Here is a 16239-nt window from a genome sequence, read left to right as displayed (position 1 = left end):
TCTTTTTTTAAATTCCAATGATGATCTCAAATCCGACTTTGCAAAATCAGTAACATTAAACTCCTACTAACTTATTTTAATGTTTGCCTGTGCACTGGTTTCTCAATCTGTAAAATATGAAACACTGTGTTTCTCAGTTACATGTGGTAAATTAGTGAAACAGCCACCTTTGAGAGTCTTGAAGGAGAAAGTTCGTATTTTATGTCTCAGTATTAGTATATTGTGAAACACTTTCCTCAAAGAAGGCACATGTAAAACAAATTGAAATAGAATTGTAAAACTAAATATTAAGCCATATGACACCTTCCTAGAGAAACTGAAACATAGGTGTATTTCCCCCTAATTTTAGTCTGATCCTTCAGTCATTCAGAATGTGACCCAGCCATTCCAGACCAAAACATAATTTCCTTCAAATGGAATGCTGAATAAGACTGTGACATTAAGACTGTTTGTGGCCACGGTGCATGACCCAAGACTGAAGAATGCACATTTCATGCCAGTGATCTAAATTTCTTGTCATATTTGGTAATTCAACTTCTATATATATGTGTATACACATATAGATAGACACACATATACATAGGTAAAACTTTTTTAAATTAAGAAAATAGCATTGATCATTTCAAGTATTAAAAGAATTTAAATCAGTGGATTTGCTATCTCAAGAAAAGAAAAACTTAGAAATGTTTTCAGGAACCAGAAGTTTGAAATGAATATTTAAAAGCTATAACCAACCTAGACAGCATATTAAAAAACAGAGACATTACTTTACCAACAAAGATCCATCTAGTCAAAGCTATGATTTTTCCAGTAGTCATGTATGGATGTGAGAGTTGGACTATAATAAAAACCTGAGTGCTGAAGAATTGATACTTTAGAACTGTGATGTTGGAAAAGACTTGAGAGTCACTTGGACCACGAGGAGATCCAACCAGTCCTTCCTAAAGGAGATCAGTCCTGAATATTCATTGGAAGGACTGATGCTGAAGCTGAAACTCCAATACTTTGGCCACCTGATGCAAAGAACGGACTCATTTGAAAACACCCTGATGCTGGAAACATTGAAGGTAGGAGGAGAAGGGGATGACAGAGGATGAGATGGTTGGATGGCATCACCCATTCAATGGATATGAGTCTGAGAAAACTCTGGGAGTAGGTGATGGACAAGGAATCCTGGCATGCTGCAGTCCATGGGCTCTCAAAGAGCAGGACATGACTGAGTGACTGAACTGAATGATAGAACTTCACTTGTGTTCCAGTGTTTGAGAATCCACCTGCCAATGCAGGGGACATGGGTTTGATCCCTGGTTCAGGAAAATCCCACATGGTGTGGGGCAACTAAGCCTGTGCACCACAAATACGGAAGGTCATGTGCCCTAGAGCCAATGCTCCACATCCAAAGAAGCCACTGCTATGAGAAGCTTGTGTACTGCAACTGGCTTCCCAGGTAACACTAGCAGTAAAGGACCCACCTGCCAATGCAGGAGAAATGAGAGATGCAGGTTTGATCCCTGAGTTGGGAAGATTCCTGGAGGAGGGCATTGCAATCCATTCCAGTGTTTTTGCCTGGAAAATCCCATGGACAGAGGAGCCTGGCAGGCTACAGTCCATAGCGTTGCAAAGAGTTGGACACAACTGAGCGACTTAGCATGAACAGCTCCATGCTCATCATAGCCAGAGAAAGCCCACATGCAGCAATGAAGAGCCAGTGCAACCAAACAGTAAATTACAATTTTTTTAAAGTAAGAAAAAAGGAGCAAATGATAGATAAAAATAATTCAAGATGGATAATATGTACTTCACACATACAATCACACACAGAAAAAAAACACAAACAGGCCCACAGCACATGATCTTTTGGTGTCTCCCATAACTTTTGTCAAAATGGTCATTGCATTTGGAGATATTTATAAAATTTTCTAACTCATAGCATACTATTTATCAGGTCATAGTAGTAACTAGTATTCATGTAGTATTTTACATAGTATTTTGACATTCAGTCTTCGGTTCATGACCTTGTGAATTAGACATTATGAATAATGCATCTTCTGTTTACACAGGAAGAAACTGATTTGGAGAAGATAAGAAACTGCCCTGAGACTGCACAGGAAACAAGCTAGTTTCTAATTTCTCTTTGACAGCTCTTTCTGCTGCAACATAATAGTTGCCTTTTATCATTATGAATATACTTTTAAAGCCTTCTACAGACCAGTCACTGTCAATCAAGGAATCAGACAAATTTTGTAAACCTTGTGGGAACAGCTCAGTCAAAAAGTTGACTCTCCTCAGGAAAATATAATTATTACCCTACTTTTCATGATGAAAATGTGGTTCTAAGATTTTTCCTAGACCTTCTTCTATGAATATTAATAATAGAGCTAAATGTCAATGACCCTACAATGCTAGGTTTATGCTTTAAATGTAAGATGGAATGCAAAGCAGATGGGATGCCACGTACCCAAGACAGCTTGATACATTTCCCGAATCAGCAGCCCTCAAATGCCTCATTACCAACCCATTTGCAAGGTTCCCCCAGACATGACAACTCAGGAAACCCAAAACCCCAACCAACTTGGATGAGATTTCTAGGTCAAACCCTGAATCCTCTCCTTATTTTCTGTGCCATCACAAAATACACAAAACTTGTCTGAGTCTTTTTTATGATACAAGCATAGAACCATTTCCAAGCTATCCCAAATGGCATTCCACACGGTAACTTGAGTGGAGTGAAATAGATGGTAGAGAAATTATTCATACCTCAAAGAGCAAACTAAAGACCTCCTACCCTGCAATTTGGGCTTAACTTAAGGTCCTACAGAAAGAGCTGCATTCAGGAGCTTGGGTGGTCCCACCCTGGCAGGGGTTGAGCAAAAGTAAAGCAATGCATGAGGCACAGAAGACAAGCTTATAGAACTAAATGCAGCTATGATACCAACACAGCAGCTAATATCCACCCCTTTCTGTTGTAATGCACAGTTTTTTAAATGCAGTGATTTGTTCTTGACCAAAATGTAACAAAGTATGTTCTTTCATTCTTGAGTTTTTCATTCGGAACACTGTGTCCTAAAGGAGACTAATTTCCACCCTGAAAAATAATTGGGTGTGGCCATGTGGATGAAAGAAAATCATTTCAATCTCTTGTCTTCTACTCATAAATTAACAGGGCTTAAATATGTGGCATTAAAAAGTAGCAGGACAAGAACAGTCAGTACACAGCAGAAGAAATATAAGCAGCCAACGGTATTAGTAGCCAAAGAAATCAAACCAATAATCAAATAGTATTTTCACCTATTGTATTGGCAAAGAGTTTAACATAATTTAAAACATCTAGTATTCTTTAGGATATGAGAAAATGGATTCTTATTAACTGATGATAAAAGTGTAGATTGATAAAATGTGTCTGGAAAGTAACATGGAAATTTATCGAAAAGATTTAATTCATGCATGGAAGAACTTCTGAGTCAAATAATATGATTTATTTTGACATTATTCATTAGAAAGCTTGTAAGGGTTTATACTTCAATAAAAACAGAATGCTGATTGATTAGATGGCTGTTCTTTGGTTAGGGCCATGAGATCACAAAGAGACAAGACTGAGTGACTAAGCATGCGGATGCTGTACTAGTTTTAAAATAGTTTGATTATCATTCCGATTTGAAGCTACCAGCACTCATTTGAATGTATCCTCCATGCTAGATGTTAGTCTATGTTTTAAAAAATTAGTGATGTGGTAGGATCTAAATAGTATGACTCTGATTTATTTTTCATGATGTATTTGTTGGTAAGATTGAAAGTGTTTTCATATACTTAGCATGGTATTTTTTATGGAGAATGGAGGACTTTTTAAACTCCCCTTTTCTTGGGGAAAAAGTAGGCTTGGGGAAAGATATGATTTAATTTTTTATTCTTTGGATATGACAAGCTGGCAAATGCACTAATAAGAAAATCATAATCAATGAACCACCACCTGCCCCAAATGGGTTGTTAGGGTCTTAGATGTTCTAAAATATTCCAAGTAGTTTTAGTATTGGTTTTACCATACATGCTGTTTTTAAACAAGATTTCTCTTGTTAATTATTCTGTCCTTGGCTCAAATGAATAGCAGTCTGGAACACACCTCAGCCAACATGGGAAGCAGAAGGGAGAAATCAAAACAGGATGATAAAATTCACACCAATTAGTTCACAAGATCAAAAATGTCCATATGGAAGGTACAAAAATGTCCACATGGGAGGTAAAATGCCATCTTCTCTTTCTACAACTTTCACTCAAATAGCAGGATGAAGATTCTCATATTTCAAGATTCATATATTCCATAGCTTAAGACAGACAAATTACCAAATGACAGTTTCATACCATAGTTCCCATTGTCCGCTACTAGCTAACTCAAATTAGGCAAATTTATATTATGTATCTAGAAGAGAACTAATTAAGTTTTCAGGAATCTTGAAAATAAGTTTCCAGTATGAAAATGGAAAATAGGTTGAAGAATATTAATAAATGTTAATAAAACTTGATGAGTATGAAAGTAGAGGAAAATTGCACGGGAAACTTTTTGCTCTGGAAAACAGCTTGACATGCTTCTCCCTTAAAACTCCATAGATGATTTCCATAGTCACATCTGTATTTATCATGCCAGAGAAGGACTAAAGGGAGGAAGAAAAGGAACGTCAGTGGCTGGCAAGGAACAGGAAAGCCTGCTGTGCTTCAGGAATTCAGGTTTTACATCATACATAGTCAAGATGCTACTCATACCAAAGACAGATCACTGTTTTCCCCTTAATTACCTGTGCATACTATCCTGGAAAGATTTTCACAATTAAACTTAGGCCTTCTTTTCAGCATTCCTTCAGTATATTTGACAAATTCACAACCAATGTGTTTCAGACGGAACTGCTTAGAAAAGCATGCCATATTTTCCATCTATTCATTGGTTTCTAACAACTTAGATTTGTGCCTTAATTTCTTAATAGCAGCTAACAAAGAGTGGAAGTGACAGATAGATTCAAGGGATTAGGTCTGATAGATAGATGACTGAGGAGGCCTTACAAATAGATGAGAAAAGAAAAGAAGTGAAAGGCAAAGGAGAAAAGGAAAGATATCCCCATTTGAATGCAGAGTTCCAAAGAATAGCAAGAGATAAGAAAGCCTTCCTCAGTGATCAATGCAAAGAAAAAGAAGAAAATGATAGAATGGAAAAGACTAGAGATCTCTTCAAGAAAATTAGAGCTACCAAGGGAGACTTTAATGCAGAGGTGGGCACGATAAAGGACAGAAATGGTATGAACCTAACAGAAGCAGAAGATATTAAGAAGAGGTGGCAAGACTACACAGAAGAACTATACAAAAAAATCTTCATGAGCCAGATAACCATGATGATGTGATCAAGTACCTAGAGCCAGACATCCTGGAATGCGAAGTCAAGTGGGCCTTAGGAAGCATCACTACAAACAAAGCTAGTGGAGGTAAAGGAATCCCAGTTGAGCTATTTCAAGTTCTCAAATGATGATGCTGTGAAAGTGTTGCACTCAATATGTCAACAAATTTGCAAAACTCAGCCATGGCCACAGGAACTGGAAAAGGTCAGTTTTCATTCCAATCCCAAAGAAAGTAATGCCAAAAAATGTTCAAACTGCTGCACAATTACACTCATCTCACATGCTAACAAAATGACGCTCAAAATTCTCCAAGCCAGGCTTTAACAGTACATGAACCATAAACTTCCGAATGTTTAAGCTGGATTTAGCAAATGCAGAGTAAAAAATTAAAGTAAAGAAATTAAACTGCCAACATCCATTGGGTCATCAAAAAAGCAACAGAGTCCCAGAAAAACATCTACTTCTGCTTTATTGACCATGCCAAAGCCTTTGGCTGCATAGATCACAACAGACTGTGGAAAATTCTTAAAGAGATGGGAATACCAGATCACCTGACCTGCCTCCTGAAAATTCTGTATGCAGGTCAAGAAGCAAGAGTTAGAGATGGACATGGAACAACAGACTGGTTCCAAGTTGGGAAAAGAGTACATCAAGGCTGTATATTGCCACCCTGCTTACTTAACTATATGCAGAATACAGCACTCTTTTCAGGGAATCTGTCTCCAATTTTGGAATGTCCATAACTACAAGCAAAGAAAGTACCACACAGAAGAGAATGAGTTAACAGTTACTATCTAGGAAATATCATTCAAGGTCTATTTGAATAGGCCTTCAGTCCTAGATCTTTACAGTTGTGGGACTAAAAGTAGTATATTCAGTATGATAGAATGTCCGGTAAGGCATGATGATACTTGCTTGAAGAGAAATCATTTCCAAGCCATTGCACCTTGAATAATTTAAAGGTAAGTACCATTGACATACCTGTTAGACTGCATAAACTCGGAATACAATATACATTGATGAGATCTTTACCATCTATACATATTAAATAAGCATTCAGTTTTAGACAGTTCTGAACTTTCTGACTATAGGTACTGTTCCTAATGATAGGCATATATAGTACCCTGTAGTATACAGAAAAAAAAAAAAAGAATGAGGAAAGGAAAATCTATATTTTAGTCCCAGTTGATTAATTCTCTCTGAAAAGTTATCTATGGTTTCTGGACTGTCATTTACCTGAGATCTTAATCAAGAAAGTTGAGTGCCAAAGAATTGATGCTTTTGAATGGTGGTGTTGGAGAAGACTTTTAAGAGTCCCTTGGACTGCAAGGAGATCAAACCAGTAAATCCTAAAGGAAATCACTCCTGAATATTCATTGGAAGGACTGATGCTGAAGCTGAAACTGCAGTACTTTGGCCATCTGATATGAAGAACTGACCCCTTGGAAAAGACCCCGATGCTGGGAAAGATTGAAGGCAGGAGGAGAAGGGGCTGACAGAGGATGAGATGGTTGGATGACATCACCAACGCGATGGACATGAGTTTCAGCAAGCTCTAGGAGTTGGTGACAGACAGGGAAGCCTGGCGTGCTGCAGTCCATGGGGTCACAAAGAGCTGGACACCACTGAGTGACTAAACTAAACTGAACTGAACACAACATAGACCAAATACATTATAGTGGAAATAATGATTTGAGAATCACCAATTGCTAAAGAGCAGAACTGACTTTCATGTTTGTTTAAGGACTTTCCATGGAACAATGATTTTTAAATTAAGTTCTTATCTCCTCTATTATAGGATTTTCCTGGAAGAATTGCAGTTGGGAAAGTGGCCCCTTTCTTATGGTTAAACTCAGTCCTTTAATGCTGCATGCTGCGATCATTAGGGCTTGCAAAATCCCTTTTGCAGACTTGCAAGAAGGCTTTTTACATTATCTCCATCATAGTTTATGTACCTAAAGAACAAAGATAGAATCACTGAACTCATACGATTGCAGGTTAGGTGGAATTACATTATTGAACTACTATTGCTAACAATGAAAGACATCTATTCTCAGTATTACTGTAAGAGCCAAGCTGGAAAGAAACTTTCAGATAATCTATGCAAACAAAATATTTGTCTTAAAATTAATAGAAAATGATTCTTTCTGTTATGATCTCTATTTCACATATAAACTACTTTGATAAGCTCTTCTATAAAAGGAAGTAAAAATATTTTTATATTTCTAAATGTTATATTTGGCTCTTCCATAGTCTAATATATGGATCATTGTTCAAACTTATAATTTTTAATCCAAATATTTTTATCACATAGTCACCGTATAAATTTAGTTCACTGAAGAACAAGAAACAAAAGAATTTATAAAAAATAAAATTTTATAATTGAAATGTTGTAAAACTTATTTAACTCCTTTAGTGCTTACTGAATTTATTCATTTCTCATTCTTTTGCAATAATAATGCTAAAGTAGATACATAGAATTTAAGATAACTAAGTTTAGGAAAACAATTGGAAATAGATTAAGAGAAAATGATACTAAAAAGGGTAACAAGTACTTTTGACAAGTCATGATAAGATATAAGACCTGGTTCTTAAATTCAAGGAACCAACTGTAGTGGAAACCAGTACCTTTTTTTTTTTTCCTCCTGTATACCTAGCTACATTATGTTTCCCATTCACCCTTTGCAACAAGAGTAGTCATGCTACTGAGTCCTGACCAGTGAAATTTGGGCCACAGAGATGTGCAACACTCCCACACCTGGCTTTCCTCTTCTGCTAGTTGAATGGACCCTACTCTAGGACTTAAGGGAGGATAGACCAGCAAATTAGAAGGAGCCTGGGTTTTCAAATGACCACAAAAGTGGTTTACAACCAGAAACACATACATTAACTTTCGTGTGAGTAAGAAATAACTCTTATTGCATTAAGCCACTGACATTTTGGAGTTTAATGCTCAACATAGCCAATTTAGTAAAGCAAAGAGAAACTTTAAAAAGTTAAAAATTTTACTTCAGTACACATATACATACATATAAGCTCATGCATACCTGGAGAAATCTGAACAAGCTCTGTGGATTTACCCATGTCAAATTCTTGGCATCCTTATTATGCTATAGTTATACAGGATGTTAACTTTGGGGGAATCTAAGTGGAAAAGTACAGAGACCTTCCTGTACATTTATTTGCAACAGCCTGTATATCTATAGTTATATCAAAATAACTTAAAATTTTAAATATTTCCCTTGATTAGAGGTAAAAATTGTTTCAAATATTTAGGGAAAACCAAAATTGATTTTTCTTATTTGCTCACTATAGAGGTACAAATGAGGTATTTATATCATTAAAAAAGTTGTAGAATATAGAAACTGTCAAAGTGGAGACTTTACATCTAATTCTTTTGGTAGCTTTTCACAAAAACTGAAAGTCAGTATAAGTTGAAGCATTATTTGGTAACAATGATTTGGTAATGATCTAAAATGATATGATTCAAAAGCATAAGTGTCTATCTGAAAAACTAGATTTTAAGCAAATTTTAAAAAGATAACAGCTCAGAGTTTTTCCAGCATTGTTTATTTTGATTCATACTGGATAATGCTCATATCCACAACACACACCCATGTGTATCAGGTGCAGCTCCCCTCTACCACTCAAAAAGAAGATACTGGAATCAGGAGCATCAGAACAATACAATCATTAAACCAACCTTGACTTTGCTCTTACTCACTTTTTAATATAAATTATTTGTCTTCTTCAGGACTTTCTTATTATCAAAAAATAAGTAGTAATACACTGTGGAAGAACATTTTGCTAACTCTTTGTGGTTAGAAAGAATCCGCTAGAGTGAGTTTCTTGGTCTGTCAGACAAAGCTAAGACCTATACCCTATGGCTTTTTGACAAGTAGACAAATCATATCATGCTGCCTGTAAAACTCGATGTCCCTGCCATCTCTTTACCAGAGTGGATTCCACATGGCATCTCCCTCACCGGAGATGTGATGCCTATGATCACTAGAGCAGGAGTTCCTCACTTTTATTGCAAGTGTGTTAGCTGCTCAGTCATGTCCAACTCCTTACAACACTATGGACTGTAGTCCATCAGACTGTCTGTCCTTGGAATTCTCAAGGCAAGAATACTGGAGTGGGTAGCCATTTTCTTCTCCAGGGGATCTTCCCAACCCAGGGCTTCAACCCCAGTCTCTTGCATTGTAGGTGGATTCTTTTCCATCTGAGCCACCAGAGAAGAAGAAGCCACATTTTACTGAAAGTGTTGTGTATTTTATCCTTGTGCTCCAGCAAAGCAAGAACTTACAAGAATGAGAAATTTCTTATTATAGGAAAGAGATTCAAAGAATGAGACAGCTCACAAAAGAGTGACAAATATCTGCTAGACAGCACATATATAGATTAATATTTAAAACAAGATGTTATAGGGGAGCTGCAGTTGCAGCTCCTCTGCACAAACTGAGATGCTGGAATAAGGGCCTAGGCCAACAGTGGTCTGGAGCACTTCTGCAGCCAGGGCAAGGCCCTACATCGCTTCCAGGTAGGGACTTGCTCCTCTCCTGCAGGCCTATGCCTCCATGCTTATGGTCAATGAGTGGGGCAACCACTGTGAGTTCTGCTTCACCGGGAAAGGAGGATTGTCCAAATGTGGAAGATGCAAGTGGACATTTTACTGTGAGGTAACATGTGAGAAAGATGACTGGCTGATGCACAAGCTGGAATGTTCTCCTGTGATTGTTTTGGGGGAAAACTGGAATCCCTCAGAGACTGGAAGGTTAATTGCAAGAATTCTGGCTATACATAAAATCCACCCAGAAAGAACACCTTCAGAGAAATGTTAGCCATAAAGGAGTTAGAGTCACATCTGGGTAAATTAGATAATGAAAAGAAGGATTTGATTCAGAAGGAACCTTGCTGCTCTGTATCACTTTCATTCCAAGCACCTTCAGTTCCCCAAAATGATATCCTGGAAGTACACTTCATACAGGTTAACTATCATAGATTTACAATCGAAGATGAAGAACTTTCTCATTTGGGATCAGCAACATTTGCTGATATTGCACCAATGTCATTGTGACCTGCAAAGGGACCCTGGCAGAAGTCAGAGAAATCCACCCAGAAGAGGAGATTTTTACCAGCTACGTTGATGTCCTGTACTCAACAGAAGATATGAATGACTGTTTAAGAGATTCTTATTTTTTCTACTTGTAAGAGCAAGATGGACCAACAAAGACAAGGATAAGGCCAAGGCGGAAATCTGGAAGTTCACCTATCCCCCAGAGGCAGACACATGATCAGATATGTTTGCAATGTACTGAGTTACGAAGGGCCAAGCACTACACAAGTTCCCCAGTGAGCTGCTGGGGATCTGAGAACTCAGCCAGGAGAAGAGCTGTATGTTTGAGGACAGTAACATGTATAAGATGCACATGATGTGCCAAGCCATGCCATCTGCTTGTACATGCAGAACTGGGAGGGAGCCCTGCTGTACAGACAGAAAATCACCCAGCCCTGCAGTAAGCACTTCCTTTATATGCCCTCAGCCTCCATGCAGCTAAAGTTAGGAAGACTGTAGGTGGACCTGGAGAACAAACTTCTGGGGAGAGAGCCCTGAGTTCAGTTCAGTTCAGTTCAGCCGCTCAGTCGTGTCAGACTCTTTGCGACCCCATGAATCGCGGCACGCCCAGCCTCCCTGTCCATCACCAACTCCCGGAGTTCATTCAGAATCACGTCCATCGAGTCCGTGATGCCATCCAGCCATCTCATCCTCTGTCGTCCCCTTCTCCTCCTGCCCCCAATCCCTCCCAGCATCAAAGTCTTTTCCAGTGAGTCAACTCTTCGCATGATGTGGCCAAAGTACTGGAGTTTCAGCTTTAGCATCATTCCTTCCAAAGAAATCCCAGGGTTGATCTCCTTCAGAATGGACTGGTTGGATCTGCTTGGAGTCCAAGGGACTCTCAAGAGTCTTCTCCAGCACCACGGTTCGAAAGCATCAATTCTTCGGTGCTAAGCCTTCTTCACAGTCCAACTCTCACATCCATACATGACCACTGGAAAAACCATAGCCTTGACTAGATGGACCTTAGTTGGCAAAGTAATGTCTCTGCTTTTGAATGTACTATCTAGGTTGGTCATAACTTTTCTTCCAAGGAGTAAGTGTCTTTTAATTTCCTGGCTGCGCCACAAAAAAATAAAGTCTGACACTGTTTCCCCATCTATTTCCCTTGAAGTGATGGGACCAGATGCCATGGTCTTCGTTTTCTGAATGTTGAGCTTTAAGCCAACTTTTTCACTCTCCTCTTTCATTTTCATCAAGAGGCTTTTTAGCTCCTCTTCACTTTCTGCCATAAGGGTGGTGTCATCTGCATATCTGAGGGTATTGATATTTCTCCTGGCAATCTTGATTCCAGCTTGTGGTTCTTCCAGTCCAGTGTTTCTCAGGATGTACTCTGTATATAAGTTAAATAAGCAAGGTGACAATATACAGCCTTGATGTACTCCTTTTCCTATTTGGAACCAATCTGTTGTTCCATGTCCAGTTCTAACTGTTGCTTCCTGACCTGCATACAGATTTCTCAAGAGGCAGGTCAGGTGGTCTGGTATTCCTGTCTCTCTCAGAATTTTCCACAGTTTATTGTGATCCACACAGTCAAAGGCTTTGGCATAGTCAAGAAAGCAGAAATAGATGTTTTTCTGGAACTCTCTTGCTTTTTCCATGATCCGTCGGATGTTGGCAATTTGATCTCTGGTTCCTCTGCCTTTTCTAAAACCAGCTTGAACATCAGGGAGTTCACGGTTCACATATTGCTGAAGCCTGGCTTGGAGAATTTTGAGCATTACTTTACTAGCATGTGAGAGGAGTGCAATTGTGTGGTAGTTTGAGCATTCTTTTGCATTGCCTTTCTTTGGAATTGAAATGAAAACTGACCTTTTCCAGTCCTGTGGCCACTGCTGAGTTTTCCAAATTTGCTGGCATATTGAGTGCAGCACTTTCAGAGCATCATCTTTCAGGATTTGAAACAGCTCAGCTAGAATTCCATCACCTTCACTAGCTTTGTTCATAGCGATGCTTTCTAAGGCCCACTTGACTTCACTTTCCAAGATGTCTGGCTCTAGATTAGTGATTACATCATCATGATTATCTGGGTCGTGAAGATCTTTTTTGTACAGTTCTTCCATGTATTCTTGCCACCTCTTCTTAATGTCTTCTGCCTCTGTTAGGTCCACACCATTTCTGTCCTTTATCGAGCCCATCTTTGCATGAAATGTTCCCTTGGTATCTCTAATTTTCTTAAAGAGATCTCTAGGCTTTCCCACTCTGTTGTTTTCCTCTATTTCTTTGCATTGATTGCTGAAGAAGGCTTGCTTATCTCTTCTTGCTATTCTTTGGAGCTCTGCATTCAGATGCTAATATCTTTCCTTTTCTCCTTTGTTTTTCGCCTCTCTTCTTTTCACAGCTATTTGTAAGGCCTCCCCAGACAGCCATTTTGCTTTTTTTGCATTTCTTTTCCATGGGGATGGTCTTGATCCCTGTCTCCTGTACAATGTCAGGAACCTCTGTCCACAGTTCATCAGGCACTCTATCTATCAGATCTAGGCCCTTAAATCTATTTCTCACTTCCACTGTATAATCATAAGGGATTTGATTTAGGTCATACCTGAATGGTCTAGCGGTTTTCCCTATTTTCCTCAATTTGAGTCTGAATTTGGCAATAAGGAGTTCATGATCTGAGCCACAGTCAGCTCCTGGTCTTGTTTTTGTTGACTGTAGAGAGCTTCTCCATCTTTGGCTGCAAAGAATATAATCAATCTGATTTCAGTGTTGACCATCTGGTGATGTCCATGTGTAGAGTCTTCTCTTGTGTTGTTGGAAAAGGGTGTTTGCTATGACCAGTGCATTTTCTTGGCAAAACTCTATTAGTCTTTGCCCTGCTTCATTCCACATTCCAAAGCCAAATTTGCCTGTTACTCCAGGTGTTTCTTGACTTCCTACTTTTGCATTCCAGTCCCCTATAATGAAAAGGACATCTTTCTTGGGTGTTAGTTCTAAAAGGTCTTGTAGGTCTTCATAGAACCGTTCAACTTCAGTTTCTTGAGTGTTACTGGTTGGGGCATAGACTTGGATAACTGTGATATTGAATGGTTTGCCTTGGAGATGAACAGAGATCACTCTGTCATTTTTGAGACTGCATCCAAGTACTGCATTTTGGACTATTTTGTTGACCATGATGGCTACTCCATTTCTTCTGAGGGATTCCTGCCCACAGTAGTAGATATAATGGTGATCTGAGTTAAATCACCCATTCCAGTCCATTTTTGTTCGCTGATTCCTAGAATGTCAACGTTCACCCTTGCCATCTCTTGGTTGACCACTTCCAATTTGCCTTGATTCATTTACCTGACATTCCAGGTTCCTATGCAATATTGCTCTTTACAGCATCGGACCTTGCTTCTATCAACAGTCACATCCACAACTGGGTATTGTTTTTGCTTTGGCTCCATCCCTTCATTGTTTCTGGAGTTATTTCTTCACTGATGTCCAGTAGCATATTGGGCACGTACTGACCTGGGGAGTTCCTCTCTTGGTGTCCTATCATTTTGCCTTTTCCTACTGTTCATAGGGTTCTCAAGGAAAGAATACTGAAGTGGCTTGCCATTCCCTTCACCAGTGGACCACATTCTGTCAGACCTCTCCACCATGACCCACCCTTCTTGGGTTGCCCCACAGGCATGGCTTGGTTTCATTGAGTTAGACAAGGCTATGGTCCTAGCGTGATTAGATTGACTAATTTTCTGTGAGTATGGTTTCAGTGTGTCTGCTCTCTGATGCCCTCTTGCAACACCTACCATCTTACTTGGGTTTCTCTTACCTTGGGCGTGGGGTATCTCTTCACGGCTGCTCCAGCAAAGCTCAGCTACTGCTCCTTACTTTGGATGAGGGGTATCTCCTTACCGCTGCCGTTCCTGACCTTCAACGTGGGATAGCTCCTCTAGGCCCTCCTGTGCCAGCACAGCCACTGGTCCTTGGGTTGCCCCTCCCAGCCACCGGCCTTGGCCTTGGGCATGGGTGGCTCTTCCCAGCTGCCGCCCCTGGCCTTGGGCGCGAGGTGGCTTCTCCCAGCCTCCCCTGACCTCGGACGATGGCCTCGGACGCGGGGTAGTTCCTCTCAGGAGCTGCCCCTGACTTTGGATGCGGGGTGTCTCCTCCAGGCTGCCACTGGCCTCAGACGCTGGGCTGTTCCTCCTGGCAGCCAGCCGTCCTGACCTCAGACGTGGGGTGTCTCCTCCCGGCAGCCACTGACCTCGGACGCGGGGTGGCTCCTCCCAGCCGTTCCTGCGCCGGCTCAGCCTGGCACTCTGGGCCGCTGTCCCTGACTTCGGACGTAGGGTAGCTCTCGGCCCGCTTAGTGCGCTGGCCCACCACAGCGGCTGCCGCATGCGCTTAGTGCCCTGAAGAAAGCCATTATCAGCATGGAAGTTTGTGTGTGTGTGTTTAGCTGCTTAGTCATGTCCAACTTTTTGCCACCCCATGAACTGTAGCTTTGCAGGTTTCTCTGTCTATGGAATTTTCCAAGCAAGAATACTGTAGTGGGTTGCCATTTTCTACTCTAGGGGATCTCCCTGACTCAGGGATTGAACCCATGTCTCCTATGTCTCCTTCATTGGCAGGTGGGTTCCTTACCACTGCACCATCTGAGAAATCCCAACAAAGAAGTATCTGATGGCCGAGATAATCTGTACATTTCTGAGATCAAACAGGAACTGGAAAATCACTGCCATATGCCAACATTTTAGTTTCTATTTAAACCCTTGTGCAGAAACCTTCAAGGATTTGACATTTCAAATCATACACATCATGTCAACGTTTCTGTAAACTCAATAGAAGGGAAACATGACTCACGCTTAAACCTTATAGATGGCTTACTTGGACTTTGGTCTTAATCTTTTACCCTAATATCAAATTACTATTTGAATGTTATTTTTTATTATTTTTTTGGTAAAAGATAATGGCATGGTTTCATATATTATAATATACTTCAGACAGATTGAGTTTACAGATGCAGTTATTTTTTCCTTCATGCCTACTGTAATGTTCTGAACAAACATGAATGATGAAAGAAAATTTAAAAGGTAGTAGTAAAAAATGAATAAATATAATGTTATTTTTCTCCTTGGCAGTTAAGAATTCTGGCAAACACTGCCTCAGTCAGGTGATGGTCAACCTCACCCAAATAATAATTCATGTTCCCCCAACACAGTGTGGCGTCATGAGAATGGCAGTGCATCTGTGACCATCCTCCCCCAAAAGCACAATCTCCTTTAACAATGAGAAAAGCATCCGGCAAGAGACAAAATAGCTGAAGAGCACTCTTTAAAACAAAATCATCAAAAATAGGCAAAGACTGAGACTCTGTTGTAAAGCAGAGAAGGCGAAGAGGACATGATGACTAAATATAACGTCCTGGAAGGGATCCTGGAACATAAAAGACATAGGAAAAAATTAGTGAACCCTAAATAAAATGTGCAGTACTTCTCAGACTTCTGGCTAAGATCAAATGTGAATAAAATGAGGAGTTCAGTTAAAAGTAATGTACCAATGTTGGCTACTTACTTGTGACACATGTACCATAGTAATATAACATCAATAATAAGGGAAAGTGGGCATGTGAGGGTTAGGGGAACTCGCTGTACTGTCTTTTCAACTTTTATGTAAAAAAAAAAAAACTATTATTAAAAAAGATTACTTTTGCCCCAGCTGATTAATGTTCTTGTGGACACTGGAGTGAAAATATTCCCCCATTTTCTCCCTCACTTTTCAATAATGACTGGTAAAGTACTTTATGACAGCAGTTTTACT

The 16239-nt window shown here is 39.7% G+C and overlaps 1 pseudogene; it reads left to right on the top strand.

Annotated features, from left to right (window-relative positions):
- LOC102190415 lies at positions 3109-15176 on the top strand (annotated as a pseudogene).

Source organism: Capra hircus, chromosome 9, assembly GCF_001704415.2.
Source record: "Capra hircus breed San Clemente chromosome 9, ASM170441v1, whole genome shotgun sequence".
In the NCBI taxonomy this organism is placed as follows: domain Eukaryota; kingdom Metazoa; phylum Chordata; class Mammalia; order Artiodactyla; family Bovidae; genus Capra; species Capra hircus.
This window is presented reverse-complemented; position numbering and strand designations above follow the sequence as displayed.